Genomic DNA, 18,442 nt, shown 5'->3' on the forward strand with positions numbered 1-18,442 from the left:
AAACCCACATTACTGACAAAGGTGGGTTCTGGAAAAGGGCTGAGGTTCTTTGTGTACAGGTAGGTTGGAATGGGAGGAGGTGCTTCTTTCAAATACTTGGGTCCCAAGCCATTTATGGCTTTGAATGCAAGAACTAGAAACAGGGGCGTAGGAAGGGTGTGGGGGTGCAGTCCACCCCGGGTGTCATCTTTGTGGGGTTTGACAAAATGGCACACCATTGGGGGGGGCACTTACTGTGGAGCCTGGCCTGCAGTGTGCCCGAGCCACATGCCTCTCCTGGGCATCAGCCAGGTGGACTCTGTGGGCAGCTCTCCACACCGCCCCCTGCGTGGATCACCCCACCCCCTGCACAGATCATCCTGCCCCCGTGGGTGGCTCACCCTGCCCCCGCCACTCTGGGTGGCGGAGCAGATAGCTACACCCCTGACCAGAAATGGAATGGAAGGGAAGAGAATAGATGCATACCCCCCAAAATCAGTATATTAGGCAAAATTGCATACAAATGAGGCATATATTAGAATAGTGCACAAAAAGGCTATTAAGTTTTCATGCACACTTTAAAAATAAAAATTGAAAACTGATGCAGAAATGGTATAAACTAGGGGTTCCCAAACCAAGGCCTGGGGGCCGGATGTGGCCCAATCGCATTCTAAATCCGGCCCGCGGACGGTCCGGGAATCAGCATGTTTTTACATGAGTAGAATGTGTCCTTTTGTTTAAAATGCATCTCTGGGTTATTTGTGGGGCCTGCCTGGTGTTTTTACATCAGTAGAATGTGTCTTTTTATTTAAAATGCATCTCAGGGTTATTTGTGGGGCATAGGAATTCGTTCATATATTTTTTTCAAAATATAGTCCGCCCCTCCCCCCAAGGTCTGAAGGACAGTGGACCAGCCCCCTGCTGAAAAAGTTTGCTGGCCCCTGGGATAAACTGATATGAAGATTGGGGAAATAAGAAGCTCCAACACACACACACACACACACACACACACACACACACACACACCAAAATGGGCCAATTCATCCACTCCTACCATTAATTAACTGGCCTTTTAAAACAAAACAAACAATCAAAAAGCAGCAACAGGAAGAACCAGACAGGCCAGGAATTGAACCCTGGGCTTTCAGCATACAAGTCTGTGCTTAACCCACTGAGTTATAGCCACTCTCCTCTTGCAAACAAACTTCTTAACCAAATAACCAGGGCGGTTTAACTCACACTTTGGATTAAGGAGCTGGATGTCTGCATCTCTTACCTTTTTTTAAAAAAAGGAATTAATTATGGCTTCTTAACTATTTTCACTGGGGAATTGCTATCTCTGGTGCTATTTCCATGCCATAGTCTTCAGCTTTTCAGAGCTCCTCCTCCTCAGATCCAGTCTCTCAAACCCCTCAGATAAAAAGCTGAGGAGAGACATATTCAATGAAAGGTGATGCTAAAAAGAGGCAGCAAGTTTCTACACCCCACTGTCTGCAAACAGATTTGGCAGCAGTTGTAGTCCAATTAACTGCAAGAGTTCACAGGTAGCATTACAGAGATGACCATAAGAGACAATTCTATTTACAGTCCTTTATATATGCTTTTAGAGCTCATTTTAGACATCAGCAAAAGCAAACTGAGCCAGGAAGCAGTTGGAAGGAAGAAAATGATACATGATAAAAGCCTCAAGTTCAGCATAAACTATGCCTTCCACACTCCACAAGCCACAGGTGCTTGAGATTATTAGGGTATTCACAATTTACTTAATAAGAGGTGAACTGCATAGATTTTACAAAAAGTTTTGTTCAGCAAGAGCATTCCCAGCTTATTGTGTATAATGACAGTGAGAAATGTATCACTTTGGACAAAGACATCGACAAACTCAAATGGTGCACATTTGAGAAGAGCCTTTCACATGCTGTCCCCATTGATGATTTCTGAGATATTTAGGGTATCTACTGGGTTATTTTTTTTCCTTTTGTGGGAATTCGGGGCAGTACTAGGACTTTCTCCTTTGAAGTGAATGAGTGCTCTGAAAGGACATGGGGCAAAGTAGAAGCTACTGGATTTAAAAGCCACTCCATACATTCTGCAATATGAGATGGTATGCTGAAGTGACATGTATCCCTTCAGGCAATAATAATAATAATAATAATAATAATAATAATAATAATAATAATAATTTATTATTTATACCCCGCCCATCTGGCTGGGTTTCCCCAGCCACTCTGGGCGGCTTACAACAGAAAAATGAAATAAAATAATTAAACATTAAAAGCCTCCCTAAACAGGGCTGCCTTCAGATGTCTTCTAAAAATCTGGTAGCTGTTTTTCTCTTTGACATCTGATGGGAGGGCGTTCCGCAGGGCAGGCGCCACCACCGAGAAGGCCCTCTGCCTGGTTCCCTGCAACTTGGCTTCTCGCAAGGAGGGAACCATCAGAAGGCCCTCGGTACTGGGCCTCAGTGTCCGGGCAGAACGATGGGGGTGGAGACGCTCCTTCAGGTATACTGGACCGAGACCATTTAGGGCTTTAAAGGTCAGCACCAACACTTTGAACTGTGCTCAGAAACGTACCGGGAGGTTTAAGAGAGATTCAATTTTTTAATCTTTCCCTCTTTGAAAAAGCTTCCTGGCTATCAAACTAGTGCTGATTTCTGTCCCTGTTTCTCCCCCCCCCCTTTTTTGTAATTATGGGTTTTAAATCATATTTGAAGTATTTATAATGTATTTTATTCATTTGTTTATTTTATTATTTTCTATTTTTGTTTCTCACTACTTCCTTAACAGCACTAGAAGCATACATTTATGTTGAAAGTGTATGCTATGAATTACTTATTAGTCAAGAAAATTATTATGTGGTGTGTAGCTGTTCTCAGCTAAGAATGGGACTTCATTCCTTGGTGAAGCATTCACCTGATGCCCATTTTCACTTGCTCTATAGAGCGTTTCCGTATCAGTGCAGCTACGCTGCTATGCCGTTCAACCGCAGCACAGCGCGAACTTTTCATTTTGCAAATGGAAGGGAATTCTGACTTCAGCACTGAATAGCTTACAAATCAAAATGTGTAGCCATAAAACAAAAAATAAATGGAGGCAAGGAGCCATCTTTCGCAGCCCACTGTTAAGTGTAGAAATATCTTATTCTGTCAATGTGATTTCATAGCAGGATGAAAAATGTCAAAAATGAGGATGACAAATCAGTCTAGTGAGGAAACATGACTCTCAGACGAGAGATGTCATTTGTCATGATTGCCATGTGACTGCACTTCCCTCTGTCTTCTCTCTTAGATGAATGTTATTTTTCCTGCTAATTTAAAAATTATCTCAAATCAACGATGGGCCAGGAAAGAAAAACACAAAGCTATCATAACTACTGCCGCTGAAAAGTTTTGCAGAGTGTTCAAAGTCTTTTGGACGTGAATTGGGAAAGTTTCCACATCATGAAAGGGGTTGCCGTCATTGTGAATTGTGAACTCATCACATCTTTCAGGGCATCTGTTCTGAAGTGCGTCCCCCACCCAAAACTTAGGTAAGTGTGTGGCTTTTGTTCAGAACGGACACAGCTGAGCCCAGCTCTCAGAGCCACTGCATAATACGGGTGGTAATTAAGCCACAGCTTCAAGGTTGCATGGGCACAAGACAATTCAGCCTAATGAAGTATCGATCGGCTCCAGTCGAGGTAAAACAAGTTGACATTCATTTAGAGGTAGCAATGCGAATATACCACATTGCCACCAAAGAAAGAAGGTAGTGATCAGGGGGAGGGGGCAGGAGCAACAAGACTGAATTTTAATCTTGCAAACACAATTAAGAATCTTATTTACAGCATGTTGCCATCATTTAAACCAACGCTAATTGCATACTTAGAACCCTGACGTAAGGTTCTTAAATCAGCTGAAACTACAGATTGTTAAAAAGCACAAAAGATTCAATGTTTCAATTAGAAACCATGCTTTAAAAACAACAACAACACTACTTAGAATTGCATTTCCTAATTAGGAGTTTATTTTGAGAAGACATCTTCAACCTCAGTGCAGTGTTAACTTTTTACAACCATGCTTTCACTATTATGGTGTAGTAAGAACTTCTAAAACTTGCTGACTGTGCAAGAACTTCCTTCAACTTTTCATCACACCTCCCCACAATTTCCAATACTTTGCGTGCACGCACACACACACAAAAACACACACAAAAAAACACGACAAAAATAACTGAAATGGATATGCTGGTGCTTAATAATATAAACGCATAATTTGGTATATAGCATTATGTTCATTTACGTGAATGGGCCTATCCTAGGGCCTGCTTGACAGACCTGGTGGTTATCATAATTATAACTGTGATTCTGAATGGTCTACAATCTCTCTCCAGCCTTGGCAATGGGGCATTCAATAGCATAGCTGCCAAGTCTTCTGTATTCCCCGGGAAACCCCCGTTTTTCCAGGCTGGAAAAACAGAATTTTTTTGTTTTCCCCCGGTTTACTTACCAGCCGGGGGAGGCTCCTTCTGCACATGACTGGAGTCTCTGGACATGCACAGAAGCAATTTCTGGCATGACGGCCATTTTGGAACTGGGCGAAGCATGCTCAGAAGCGACTTTCGATGCTGCTCTGCCCAGTCCCAAAATGGCCGCAGCGTGACTTCCGGCACGGTGGCCATTTTGGAACTGGGCAGAGCAGCATCGAAAGTCGCTTCTGAGCATGCTCCGCCCAGTTCCAAAATGGCGGCAGCGCTACTTCCGGTCTGTCGATCCCTTATTTTTCCAGCAGGAACTTGGCAGGTATGCTCAATAGAGTCTGGAAGTGGGTGGGAGACAGAGGTATCAGTCCTGCCCCCACCCCATGCACCCCGTGGCCTCGATCCAGGAGTCCCAAATCAGGGCAACCCACTCTGGGCTGACCTGGGACTACTCGTCATGGATCTGTTCCCAAAGTAGTTTGGCGTGGGGCTTATGTTTAATTCAGTTTTTAAATGTATGTAGTTATTTATTTAAATTAATCAACTATACCGTTGGAAGAGAGGCGGGGGAGGAAGTTGGTACTCTCCTTCCCCCTACTCCTGGCCAAGAGCTGGGTGGGAGAGAGATTCTGCAGAGGCTCCTTTGCAAGCAACTTCCCTGAGACCTTTAAACTAAGGGCCTTCCCCATGCGTGACGTAGCATCACTCCAAGGGGAATTCTGGGGTGGGTAGAAGATGGCTGGTGTCAGTTCTGAGACAATTTATATGGCTAAGACTTCCTATTTTTAAAAGTTCTGACGTTCTCTTCAAGTAGCTTTTGTGTAAAAAATATTAATTTCATATGATTCTCATCTTCCAAAGGTGTTAATACATTTTTACAGCTCGCATCATTCATATTTTCCTTAGGAAAAGTCTCCCAAACAATCCATAAAAGTGCTAATGTGTCTAATTGCATCCCAACTCCCTCCAGCAGACAGACGTACTTTTAAAAAGGTAACTCATTAGAACATTCTTATTGCCAGATGTTAAGATTCACATAAATCACCCAACTTCTGTATCAAGTGAAGACAGTATATGCACTGAGGTAAGTCTTAAAGTATTTTAATAATTAAGATATAGCTACACAAAAATGTAGGAAAGTGGTGTCTGGAAAGCTGAATGTTCCCTCTTGGGTTTTAAACAGTGCCCCATATTTCCCAGTTTTAAATATTTTGTGAATGCTAAGAGTCCAGCAGTCCATCATTATTAGGCAATGCTTTCATCTAAATATATTAATTCCAGAGCCATGAAGGTATAGTTTAAAATAAAAGGAAATCTACGTAAATCATCATTACCCAAACTGCCAACAATCTACCTCTCCATCGCTGTTTAGTGCTCATATGAACTAGATTTAGAACACTAGCTGCTTTTGTTGGAAACCTCAAATGCTCTTACAATAACCAAGACTCTAACTTTGCACTAAAGTGTCAGAGGTGGGAGATGTCAATTTCAATCAAAACAGAAACAGTTAGAGAAATTGAACTCTTTCCGCATTGTCAGGACTGGCTTAACTTCCTGCAAATGCAAGAGACAATTGTTGACGCTGAATTTCAAAGCAATACAGCAAACACCTTATCCAGATCAGAATACCTTATGCTATACTAGCCTGGGCTACATCTGAGCCATAAAACAAGACAGTAAAAAAGGGGTCTTTATCAACACTATCCAAGTGGCTTGATGAAGTTAGGAGAATCCATTTTAAGCTCTGGAATTTGAAATCCCTAACAGCTTTTTTTTCCAGCAGTGCTCAGAAACACCCATATTTCAAGCACCCAAAAGTGTCATAGTTACACATTGGTGAGAGGATGTAGGGTCCATGGATAATAACATGTTCCGCATTATTTTCTTAACGGGGAAGGTATTTTCTTCCTTCTTCAAATGTAGTATGACGCAGCCTAACTCCTACGGTGCATAAACCTGTGGCAGCATTGCCAATATCCTCTCCACGACAGATACGCTGGACTGGATGACTGTGGGAGACTTGAACACCAGTTGTGCATCCACACTTCTAACCAGAGGATGGTTAATCGCAGCCTGTAATACAACTTCTCTTTTTTTATGCACAGCCTGTCATACAAATGAAATAAAGGTCTGGTGATGCACAGTGTGCTGAAATAAACGTTCATTTCAACACACCGTGCATCATCAGCTATTTATATCAGCACTTTGCATGTCATCAGCATTTTGACAGAGAGCCTTTCACCATTCTGTCATAGTGTAGTATGCAGAATACTATGGAGCTAGTTAAGTTCAGAATGACAGGGCACTCATTTTCACTTTTGCAGGGCTTCTATGGTCAGAACACACCATTCTTACTTCAACATATGTCATTCCCTCTTTCTATTCTGTTACACTATCCCCAAAAATTATTTTTATTTTGTAAGGTTTTTCTCTAACTTATCTTTGGGTTCTTCAGTAAACTAGTCTTAACCCTCTCTGGCTGATCCCAATTCTTATCAAGATAAGCCATGCAATACTCATCAGGACTAAGGATCAGCTAACACATGCTATTCACCATGTGTGAATGAAACAGTTCATATATAGTTCATGTCCTCGCACAACATGATGTATTGTGGAATGTTCAGTGGCCAGTAATGTACATGCAATTGTGAATAAGTCCAGAGGCCTGCAAAGGACCCAGAAGGTCATAGTTAAGATCTTTTTTGAAGTTGGGTTAGGTGGGAACAGTGGGTTTTTTCTGGGGAGACACAGAAACATTTTGTGAATCTAAGTTTGGCCTCATTGAGGGGCAGTATTTCAATATGAGTAGGAAAATGAGAGTACCCCTAAACATTTTTTAAAGAAGAAAAGCACTGAATGGGGAGCCTTCTTTTGGTTCTAACTTTTTTTTTATTTTATTCTTGCATTGATTGTATTGCATTTCTGTATTCTATGAACTTCTGAAAGCTGCTTGGGGGACTTTTTGTCAATGGATGGTCTGTAGATGGCAAACAAGCAAGCGACAGCACTGATGAGGAAGAAGAAGATCGAGGAAGCAGCTGGTGACCATGGTAGTGAGAAAAGCCAATCTGGTGTTCCTGTTGGTGCATTTCTTCAGAGCTTACCATGACTGCTGTCAGCTGTTGTGCAAGCCGAGTTTTCCAGCTGAAATGACAGCCATGCACCTACCAAATTCTAGCTCAGTATTGCTCATCTTTCCATGTATGTATTAGGAAGGTGCTCTTCCCACACTTCTAGAAAAGCTTCACCCGCCATTTGCCAGTTTCTGCTAATGCACCTGGTTCAAATGCATATTTCATTCAGTTTTCCTGGATCATAATGTCTGGCACATGCTTCCTGGGTTCTTTTCTCAACAGCTTGAGTATAATTAAACACAAAGCTCTTGGGGTCATCCATTTATTTGAAAAGGTCCCTTGAGGGGTACATTGTTTCTGGTAGCGACCAACTGAAGAAACAGGATACTAGTAAGATTATTATGTTCTGGAACATTTTTCTCCTCCAGTCCAAGATTCTAGTGTCTTCAATAACCACTTAGTAATTAACACTAGAGCTATTTTTAAGCATTAAACCAAAGTGCAAATATATTTAATATTTTTGGATGAAGGATCAAATGTATTTTCAAAAGATTTATGGTCTGGGTACTTATTGTCATTTTAATGTGTACTGTACCTGAAGAGTTCATTTCAGGACACAAATGGATAAATCATTAGCCCTTATTTCCCATCAAAACCTGTCACTGTGTATAAGAGAGCATTTATTTAAAAACAAGTTTTTAAATATCTGTGTCTCAAGGATGTATTTTCAGAGACTGAAAATTCATGCTGATTTGTAGATAAGTGCCAGCAGAACTGTATGGTTCCTACGTGCTTATCAAGGATGGATAGAAGGCAAACCTGGAGCAATTAATGAATGCACTTTCAGCAAATTAAACATCTGTACAGCTGGACCCTCTGTTAACATTTAGCATGTTTTGCCGCCTGAGCACAACGAACACATTTAACTCATTTCAAGCTGTGCAAAGTGCATTTACATGCACTTTCTAACCCCTCCTTTCTTGGGCTTATTTTTCTAACTCATCCTTACAAGTGCTTCCCTTCCCCCTTAATGTGTGTTTGTGTCTCCCTTCTTGTGACATTCCTTCTAACTATAAGTTTTTCTTAATTGGCAGGTTTGCATTTGAGTTTCCTAGGTTGCGTGACCCCTTGTTCCTCATTCTGCAGTGTCAGGAAACAGAAATGTCATTGTTGATTAGGGGCCTGAACCCTCTGGTCCTCCTTTTCATACAGTAGGCAGGCTTGTTCTGTACATACTTTAGCTGCAGGGTCAGCCTTAGGGGAACTCTAAACAAGTGTCCACTTGGGACACCAAATGGAAGGGGCACGGATGGGGGCAAGTATTCTTTGAGCTCATTTGTCTCCCACCAAAAGTCACTTCTGTCCCTTTAAATGTAAAATGTCTGCCGGTGTTGCCCGTACAGATGCAGTTTTGTGCCTCTGGCTTACTACACATGGCACATCAGTAACGTTAATAGCACCACTGCCAAACATTGTGACACAGAGAGGTTCTTCTCCTAACATCTTTCCTCTGTGCTGAAGTGTTAAAGCTTCATTTTTTATTCCAAAAAACCCCCTCCACAACCCCCCCCCCCAATTAGGCAACTCTGACCCTGTTTGGTTTGCTGTTATCTCCTCTCGCTTCAGGCGCATCGGAACTATAAAGATGGCCCTGAAAACCTGAGGTAGACCACTTAGATGCTGGATGTGTAGAGAGACAGCGGCCATGTGCACAGAGAGAATGTTCCATGTTGTGTGGAAATCTCAGCTGCCTTCACATTCATTGCACATATAACACACACACACACCCCAAAAGAGAATAAAGGGGACAAAAATATACCTGGAGGATATGGCAATTAAAGAAGCAATACTAACCTTGCTTGCCTGGAAGTAAGCCCCAGTGAATTCAGCAAGAATTCCTTCTGAGGGGACATGGTTAGGATTGTGCTGTAAAACTACAATGCTAAACATTTACCTGGGAGTAAACCCCACTGAATTCAGGGCGAATTATCTTCGAGTAGGCATTAGAGTGGCCATGTGTCCTCCTTTACAGAAGGCAGCCTCTATTTGTAGATGAACTCTATTTGAAGGGGTGTCTAGTTGAAATATGAAGCACCTGGAAAGCAGACTGAGCAGCACAGAGGTCACACCTTGTCATTGTCTCCCATACCATGGTTGATACACAGTGTGTTTTTATTTAAATTATAGTAATCCTATCAAAGTTCAGACTCACATATTACTTAGCATATGGAAATTGTATGCAGATTAGTGTCCTGGTTTGGGTCGTGCTTTTATTGGGGTGTGGGAGGACATATGAGTAGTCACTCTAGTAGACATGTATAGGATTGTGTCTAAGGTAAGTCGAGCATGCTGAAATGCATGAAGATGACACTTTTCTTAAGGATGGTGATAGAGGAGGATTTTTCAAGTATCAGGATAGCAAAATGAGGGACATGAAAGCAGGAATGGTTGATGAAGAATAACTTAACTATAGTGAGTCGAAATAAATTAAAAAATTGTCCAGTAGCACCTTAGAGACCAACTAAGTTTGTTCTGGGTATAAGCTTTTATGTGTATGCACACCTCTTCAGAGTTGCATGAATGAAAGTCCATCAACCTCACAGTCCATCAACCTAAAAAATTTCAACTGCATCAGACCAACATAGCTACCTACCTGAATCTAGAATCATGGAAGGCACCACATTGAACTGCATGAAATGGAAGTCCATCAACCTCAGGTATCTGAAGAAGTGTGCATGCACACAAAGGCTTATACCCAGAACAAACTTAGGTGGTCTCTAAGGTGCTACTGGACAATTTATTATTATTATTATTATTATTAATAATAATAATAATAATTTTGACTGCATCAGACCAACATGGGTACCTACCTTAACTATAGCAAATGAGCTTGTGTGAAGCTGAAAGAAGAAGAACGTGTTTATTTAGCCATGTCTGCTATTTTAAAGGACAAAGAAACAAAAGATTTTTTTTAATGCAGACACCGTTAATGATATTACAAATAGGCATTGCTGTTCAGAATCAAGTTACAAAATGTCCCTCAAGGGAAAACACAGCAAATGAAAAACATTTGTGCTCTTTGAAAAGATAACAAGCAAGAGAGGGTCATATTTGTACCTCACATACTAATCAAGCCTCTCAGAAAGCAGGGAAGAGAGATACGGGAAGAGGTGCTCTCCAAGCGTTCATCATCATTTGGAATGAAACGGGATGGGGGAGCTTCTGTTTCACTGCTTGTTATCTGATGGTGGACCATTTTCCTTCCTCAAGATTCAATGTCTAATCTCAGCCTGTGGTTCACTGGTGTTGTGTCTGTATTGTGCTAGTTTTAAAAAATGGAGATTGGGGGGGGATGCTATGAGAAACAGCATCCCCCCCCATTTCCTAAGTCCAATGAAATGGTCTGTCTAGAATTGTGTTACTTCCTCACAAAATGAAACCCCTCAATATTAGGTTGTGTGCAGCCCCCCACCCCTGTCAGCACAGGGCCAGCACATCTCCCCAGATCCAGACCTGAAAGAATTTGGGATGGGGCTAATATTAATTAGGGGTTTTAAACCCTAATTGTACATATAGTTGTGAGGGGTGTGTGAGAAGGAGATGGTACATCTCACTACCCTTTCTTAGCCACACTGCAAGCAGAAAGTTTCAACCTTGCTCGGCACAAGTACCTTCCTTGTGTGGAAGGTGCTTTGTGAAGAAACCACTGGCAACCTTTCATTCATTCATTCCTAAAGGAGCGTCTCCACCCCCATCGTTCTGCCCAGACACTGAGGTCCAGTGCCAAGGGCCTTCTGGCGGTTCCCTCACTGCAAGAAGCAAGGCTACAGGGAACCAGGCAGAGGGCCTTCTTGGTAGTGGCACCCACCCTGTGGAATGCCCTACCATCAGATGTCAAAGAGATAAATAACTACCTGACATTTAGAAGACATCTGAAGGCAGCCTTGTTCAGGGAAGTTTTTAATGTGAGACATTTTAATGTATTTTAAATTTTTGTTTGAAGCCACCCAGAGTAGCTGGAGAAACCCAGCCAGATGGGCGGGGTACAAATAGATTATTATTATTATTATTATTATTATTATTATTATTATTCAGCACACCATTTCACCAGTGGTCTTCGGTCTCTCAACCTTCTCAGGTGCACTACACTTAAAGCTCTGGAGTGACATCTAGCAATAACTACTCCCATTTGACTTATTTCATATTGGAAGTGTGAGTAGTTAGGGAGGCTCCTGAGAACTGCACTGGGGCCGGGGAATACAAGCACATCTTCCTGGGACTCCTCACAATGATCAGGTAAATGCAAAAGTCTGCATTCATGAAGTTTAAAGAAATCCTAAAGCGCCCTGAGAATGAGGCAGAAAAATGGAGACATCTTTCTCTGAGCAGATTTCAACACAGCCTCAGTCTCACTGAAAGTTATCGTAACCATTTTCCCACGATCCATCAATGTTATCAGCCCTCTGTTGTACAACATGTAGCACTGGAAACTTCCTGTCAAGTTGTCATTAAAGATGCAAATACACTTTATGGAAGAGAAAAGCTATTAACCCTAGCATTCTGGCTGAATCCAACATGGACTTTTGATTAGAACTTAATTTCTAACTAGGAACTAATTCCCCCTTACAAGTTTCTAGGAGAAAAGGGTTTATTTAGAAGCAATGGTAGTGGTTTCATTTCACTCTAGTTAAAGCTCTCTTGAGTTGAAAAATGATTTACAATTAATAGGACCATTTTGATGATGGGTAAAATGCAAATGGGCAAAGCTGAAATAATGGTGGCTATATATAGACCGCACATGGCCAACCTACAGTTACTTACAGATGTCTCCTTTTTGTATTCATTGGCTTTCTATTTCACTATAAGAAAAAGCTACAATGCCTGCTACTTGATCAAATACCTGATCAAATACCAAATTACACAGTAGCCAGCAAGCTGTCATTCTTAATGATATGCAAATATATCCTTTTGACATATCCAGTGTCATACTGGGTGCTCCAATGATAGGTAAAACTCTCTTCCCCTTTGTTCTTACTACTCTTGAAGGGGGTGAGGTCCAGAAAGGGAAATATCCCTCACAATAAGCTTCTTCCTAAATGAGGACTTGAAAGCAGTGATCAAGTTCCTGATAATTCCTTTATGGATAGGATAAGATGAGACCTTAGTGAATATTGTTCCTCCGTAGTAGGGACAGAACAGAACTTTTATTTAGTTTCCATCTAAAGGTGACTTTATCAAAATTGCATGTTCCAAAACAATATGTGAATTAAAATGCAGCCATTCTTCAAATTTTCACTTCTCTGAATTTTGCAATACAGTTGTCCAGCCAAGTATACTTGGTTAAGTGTGCATAACAATACATATCTTCATAAAATAGCATACAAAATGCATTATATTGGGGAAGGTATCATCAATTATTGCAGACCCACATTTAACCCGAACATGCATTTGGGGACCCATTTTTTAATATTTTACCATATATTTCCATGTTGGTAGTGGTCCACTTGTGACCCACCTTGGATGAGGTGGTGACGCACTAGTTGGTCCCAACCCACTAGTGGAAGACCAGTGTATTAGGAGAAATTGCTTTTCAAAGCTGTGTATATTAGAGAGAAATTCACACTGAAATGCTTATGAATTTTCATGACTTAAAAATAAATAAATCACAAACTAATGTGGAGATGTGGAGAACTGAACTTAAACAGGAGAAACAGAGAGAAAGTGAAAGGCTTTGCCCACCCCTACCCTGAAGACAGGCAAACACAGAAATCTTACGTGGGAAAGGAATAATCATTGCCAAGGTAGGCATTCCAGAATTAAGGGGTCTGCTGCCACTCTCTGGAGCTTCCTGGCCCTACTCCTTTTTCTCCTTCCTGGTCAGGTATGAAAACAATGACAAGAGTGAGGAGATGAAGCAGCATTCTCTGCTTCCTTTGTTCTTTTCTTCTTTTTCTCTTGGTCTGGTTGGACATTAGCACACGCTGGGCCCAGACAGTGTGAAAATGAATGGACAGAAAAGAGGAACCCATAAATATTTGTAGTGGTGGTCCATGGGAGGTCCCTAGTCAAAGGGCCCCCCAAAACCTGGAGCTAGAGCAGTTTGCACCTTATATCACAGTTGATACCTTTTCCCTTGGAGATTCTCTGATGGGTGAACCCAGCATTGACATTTCTGCAGCTGCTATTTCTGGGAGAATTTTTACAATACATCTGACTAGTTTGTCAATCTACGTTCCCCCTCCCTACCCTTCCCTTACCCCAATCTATATCTTCTTATGGTTGACAGTCTCTTTGCAAAGTTTCCAAACCAACCACGAAGGCTCTAAAGTATATTTTATGTGAAAATAACAACTCACAAAAGGTTCCTACTGGAAATCTCTCTGATGAAATTTCACAGCAGCATACAGAGGATGTGAGTGGTTTGAAGCTCAGGAAAGTAATGGCGTTGGGAAGGAGAGAGAAAATCAGGTGATGCAAGTCACTGGATTGGAAAAACTGAAGTTGAAAAGTAACTTTTTTCTGGCAGAAAGAAGTTGCTCTTGAAAGTTGGGAATAAACAATAGGGAGTGATGTCCTCTATCTATGCCCTCTGCTGTAATACAATCCTGAAACATTCAAAAGTAAACATTGTCAATACAAGATGCTGAACTTAGAGGAGTGTTAGTTTCACCTAATAAAGCTATTTTGATATTTATTTATTCATCGTAACACTCTGGAGGAAAATTGGTATTTGAGATGTTTTCTTTCAAGAAAATCAAATTGTATTCTTTTTTTTAAGTTTTAAAAAACAAGTTTATTAATCAATTTAAAACTTTACATAAAACAAAAGCACATAAAGTAACGGTACAACTCAAATACTTCAAATCTTACAAGTCATACCCATTTTCTATATCTATGCAGATAAAAGCCCCCTTCCCCTCTCACCCTCCCTGCTCCCAACCCATGTATTCTTGTGGGTTTTGCATTGTCACAGTTTCAATCATAAAAAATTACTGTTGCAGCAGAGATTATGAACCAAGGCTGAAACCTTGATAATTGTAGCTGAATTTGTCTTCCATATATAGAGAACTTTGACCAATGTTTATCATCCTCAATCTACCCACCCCTGCCCGCTGTTCCTTGCCTGCAGAGCATTACAAATCCCCACACTGTCAGTTCTAACATTTTTTCATGCCATTCATCTAGGTCAGTTGAAGTCGTGGCCTTCCAGGGCCTGAGTATTAACCTCTTGATTGCCACGAGTGCCCTATGAAGCCACCAATTGTATCTGTCAACAGCCCTTAAATATGGCATATAGCCAAGAATGGCAGTAGCAGGAGATATATTTCTGAGCATTCTAGAGACTTGTTAAGTGACCTGACCACTGTGGCAAGTGAGAATTGTACATGGTTGACCAGGCAGGGAAGCTCTTCCTGGAAAGATTTGAGTGTCATTTGCAATTGTGTGCCATACTTTAAACCAAGGAAGTCCACTTCGTGGATCCCTTACATTAGAAAATCAGCAGTACTACTAGAAAGAGTTGGTTCCTTTAAGCATCCAGGCTACTAATGCACCACAAATGGCAAACACGTGTATGTACAGAAAAGTGGGCTACTAAAAATATTTCTGGAACAGTAACTTGAAAACATGACATGTTTTCTTTGCTCCACAAATATATTTGGAGATGCCCATATTTTATTTTAATTTTTGCTTGTTTGGTTTTGCAATACAGCCCTGCTGTAGACTCATGATCTTCTCATCCTGCTGCACCCACCATGGCCTACCACATGCCATTTGAGGGGGTTTATTGACCCTTGGAAATTACTTTTGGGGGGAGGGCACAGGCTGACTTTTTGGGGAGCACAGGCTTGTCAATGCTTACAAACAGAAAATAATTCTCGCAGAGAGGGGTTATCAATTGATATTTCTTGGTGAATATTTTCTAACAAACAACAGCAGTTCTAACCCAGCAGCAGGGCAGAGAGCAACAGCAGATTAACCACTGCACCCTAAGCCTGGCCAGTCACACTGCTCAGGATGGAACGTGGGAAGCAGTTTTTAAAAATCTTTTTGCAGTGTCAGCTCCACACTAGTGTTGTTGAAGGATCTGAGGATATGGCCATTTGGGGGATACAATGCTTATGGTATCCCAATGCCCCCATGTCAGGGCTTTCCACTGGCTACTGCCAGCAGAATAGCAGGTATTGCTGACCCCTCTCCAAGACTGAGACTTCTGCTGTGGCCAAGCTCCCCACTAGGGGTGCTCCTTTCCACCAGCTGAGAGTGATAGAGAGGTGATGATATCCTACGCCCCCAGCCACCATCATTAGGGGGTTAGGGATGCACTCTAAAGGGACAATGTAAATAAAGTCACATTGCATTTGTGGTAAGTAACCTGCAGTCCCACGAAAGTGGTCATAGCAATGCCCAGAGTCCAGCACACAGATAGGGTTACTAAGAGAAGCTTAGATAATTCAGTTGCCTTAAACACAATTAACTGTGATGTATCATGGCCAGTGTATTATCATAGTTTATGCCAACATCAAGTATTAAATCTGAACACAAAAGAAGGAGAGACTTCTAAAAGGAATTCAGTGCCTAGGTCTGCTGAATACTGGAGGTGAGAGAAAAGTGACTCATATCTGAGCAAGAAGTAATTGGTTTAAAATTCTGGAGAAGTGAGACTGGTTAAATGTTCCTCTGCTTAGAAAGAGTTCAAAGGACTTCTGCTCCTCATTTTCTGAAATGATTAGCCTCCTTTGGCACCAAGAAGCAAGCATTCCAATTATCAGTATTTGGCTCAAACTGTACAAGTTATACAACTGCTTTGAGTCCTAATGAGGCCTTTTGGGGCCTCATTACCTGTGCTAGCTACCTCAAAACTCACTGGCCTCAATTGCATGTAATGCAAAGCCATGGTTTAGTGTTGGCCAGCAGCTTAACCATGGTTTGCTATTCACAAACATACTATGGCCATAAGCCATAGTTCATTGTAAGCTTATAAACCTTAGCTTACATTAGCCATGGCTAAGCATCGTGTGTGAACCTCGCACCAGTATGACAGCTGCATCCATGCGAGTGTTAACCACCTATATCACTGGGACAGAGTAAATGGACTGAAGCAGACTTATTGTGCCTTTGTCACCTTTACATTTTCATTAATAGCAAGTAAAGTTGACTCCACTGTCTGACAGGTTGCGTCAGATACAGATGTAGATGCCATGTTATAGTAAGATTATTAACACCCACCTGTGCTTGTCCATGTAAACTACCCTTAGAAGCATTTCTAAGTGGAAATAGAAGGGGGAAAGTATGTAGAAAGGCAAATTAAAAATGCCTGAATAAAAGCAATAACAAGCAACCAACAGCTATTAAGTAACTGTCATTCAACTGAATGAGGAGCTATGCTTTGGTCAAGCCACTTATGCATCCATCTTGGAAAGAATACGGGACTTGGATCTCGTATAATTTGTGTTACAGATCATTCATGTTTTAAAGAATTGGAACTCAACTTTATTGATTTCCATCCCACCCTGCTATTTGCTAGTCAGATTCATAGCTGTCTCACCATCTTCTCTCAGACACGTAAAACATCCTCTCTAATCTTAACTGATGGACCCAATTACAAAGGTAAGATAACTCTATTATTAAGAAGAACTCTAATATAATAAATCAAGCTATAAATAACCTTAAAGGACTCTTCTACACAGAGCTGTACTTAACATATGCTTTATTAAGTAGAGTTTATAAATTATACAACCTTTCTCTCCAATTCACGGCATTTCTATTCCATGGTAAGAGCCCTATTTCAAACAATACTATAATGTCAAACCAATCAAAAAACCTCTTGAAATGGAAGGCATTATATATTTCATAGATATTGCATTCAAATTCCCCTTACCACTTTAAATTTTAATTGCCTGGAGAATGTTCAATAACTCACATACCCCCACGCTATATTTTTTATTTCTAAATTTCCTCCCCATGAAATAGTTTCAATAGCTGCTAAATATTATTTATCTTTCCAAAGACACATTTTCTTCTTTAAAATATGCCAATTAAGCTTTCAGAAATCTCTCTCTCTCTCTCTCTCTCTCTCTCTCTCTCTCTCTCTCTCTCTCTCTCACACACACACACACACACACACACACACACACACACAGTCCCCCTTGTTCTTAAATTTTGAAGGCAGCACTGACTGAAAATTTGATAGTAACAACTGGCTGAACCTCCCTGTGAATTATCCTGGTAAAAATCCAGAAATCATCATGTTCAATTTTAATATTGGGGGTATTGTTAGATGGATAGGTTTGAACATTCTGTTTCTCTCAAAACATGAGTTACATATATCTGATCCTGTTTGATGTATGTAAAAAGTGCAATGTGCTCTCAACAGGTTATGTTGCTTAATATATAAGCTACTAGATATGTACTGAAAGCATTAGTCATTGCTACCTATTCTTCCTTGTAAGTCCTAAATATATAATAGGCTAACAGTGCAAACCTATTCATGTGTACTCAGAAGTAGAAACCACTGAGTTCAACAGAACTTAGTGTCTCCTGAGTTGTAGCTTTAAATTAGCTCCCATTTATACTCCCTTTAACTGCTAGGATGTCACAGAATGTTCATGGACATTCTAACTCTGGGGGAATGGGGTTAGTTTTTTTTCCTTTTCTTTTTTAAATGAGTATTTACTTGAGTTACAAAAATACATACCATACATCATCTTTATTTTCAGATCATAAGGTCCTTTCTACAGATCACTTATGTTTGCTGTGAGACTTTCATGTTGTATACAGTATCAGGTTGGGGGAGAAGAGAGGTGGGGAGAGGTGGCAGAGGGATGGAACCCGCAATATACAAAGCTCCAGAATCCTATAGACCCCTTCATCTTAATCAAAAAGCAATGGGAGCATGACTTAAGCTACAATATAAACCCTACCCAATAG

The sequence above is a fragment of the Zootoca vivipara genome, chromosome 8 (assembly GCF_963506605.1).
Source record: "Zootoca vivipara chromosome 8, rZooViv1.1, whole genome shotgun sequence".
Taxonomy (NCBI): Eukaryota; Metazoa; Chordata; class Lepidosauria; order Squamata; family Lacertidae; genus Zootoca; species Zootoca vivipara.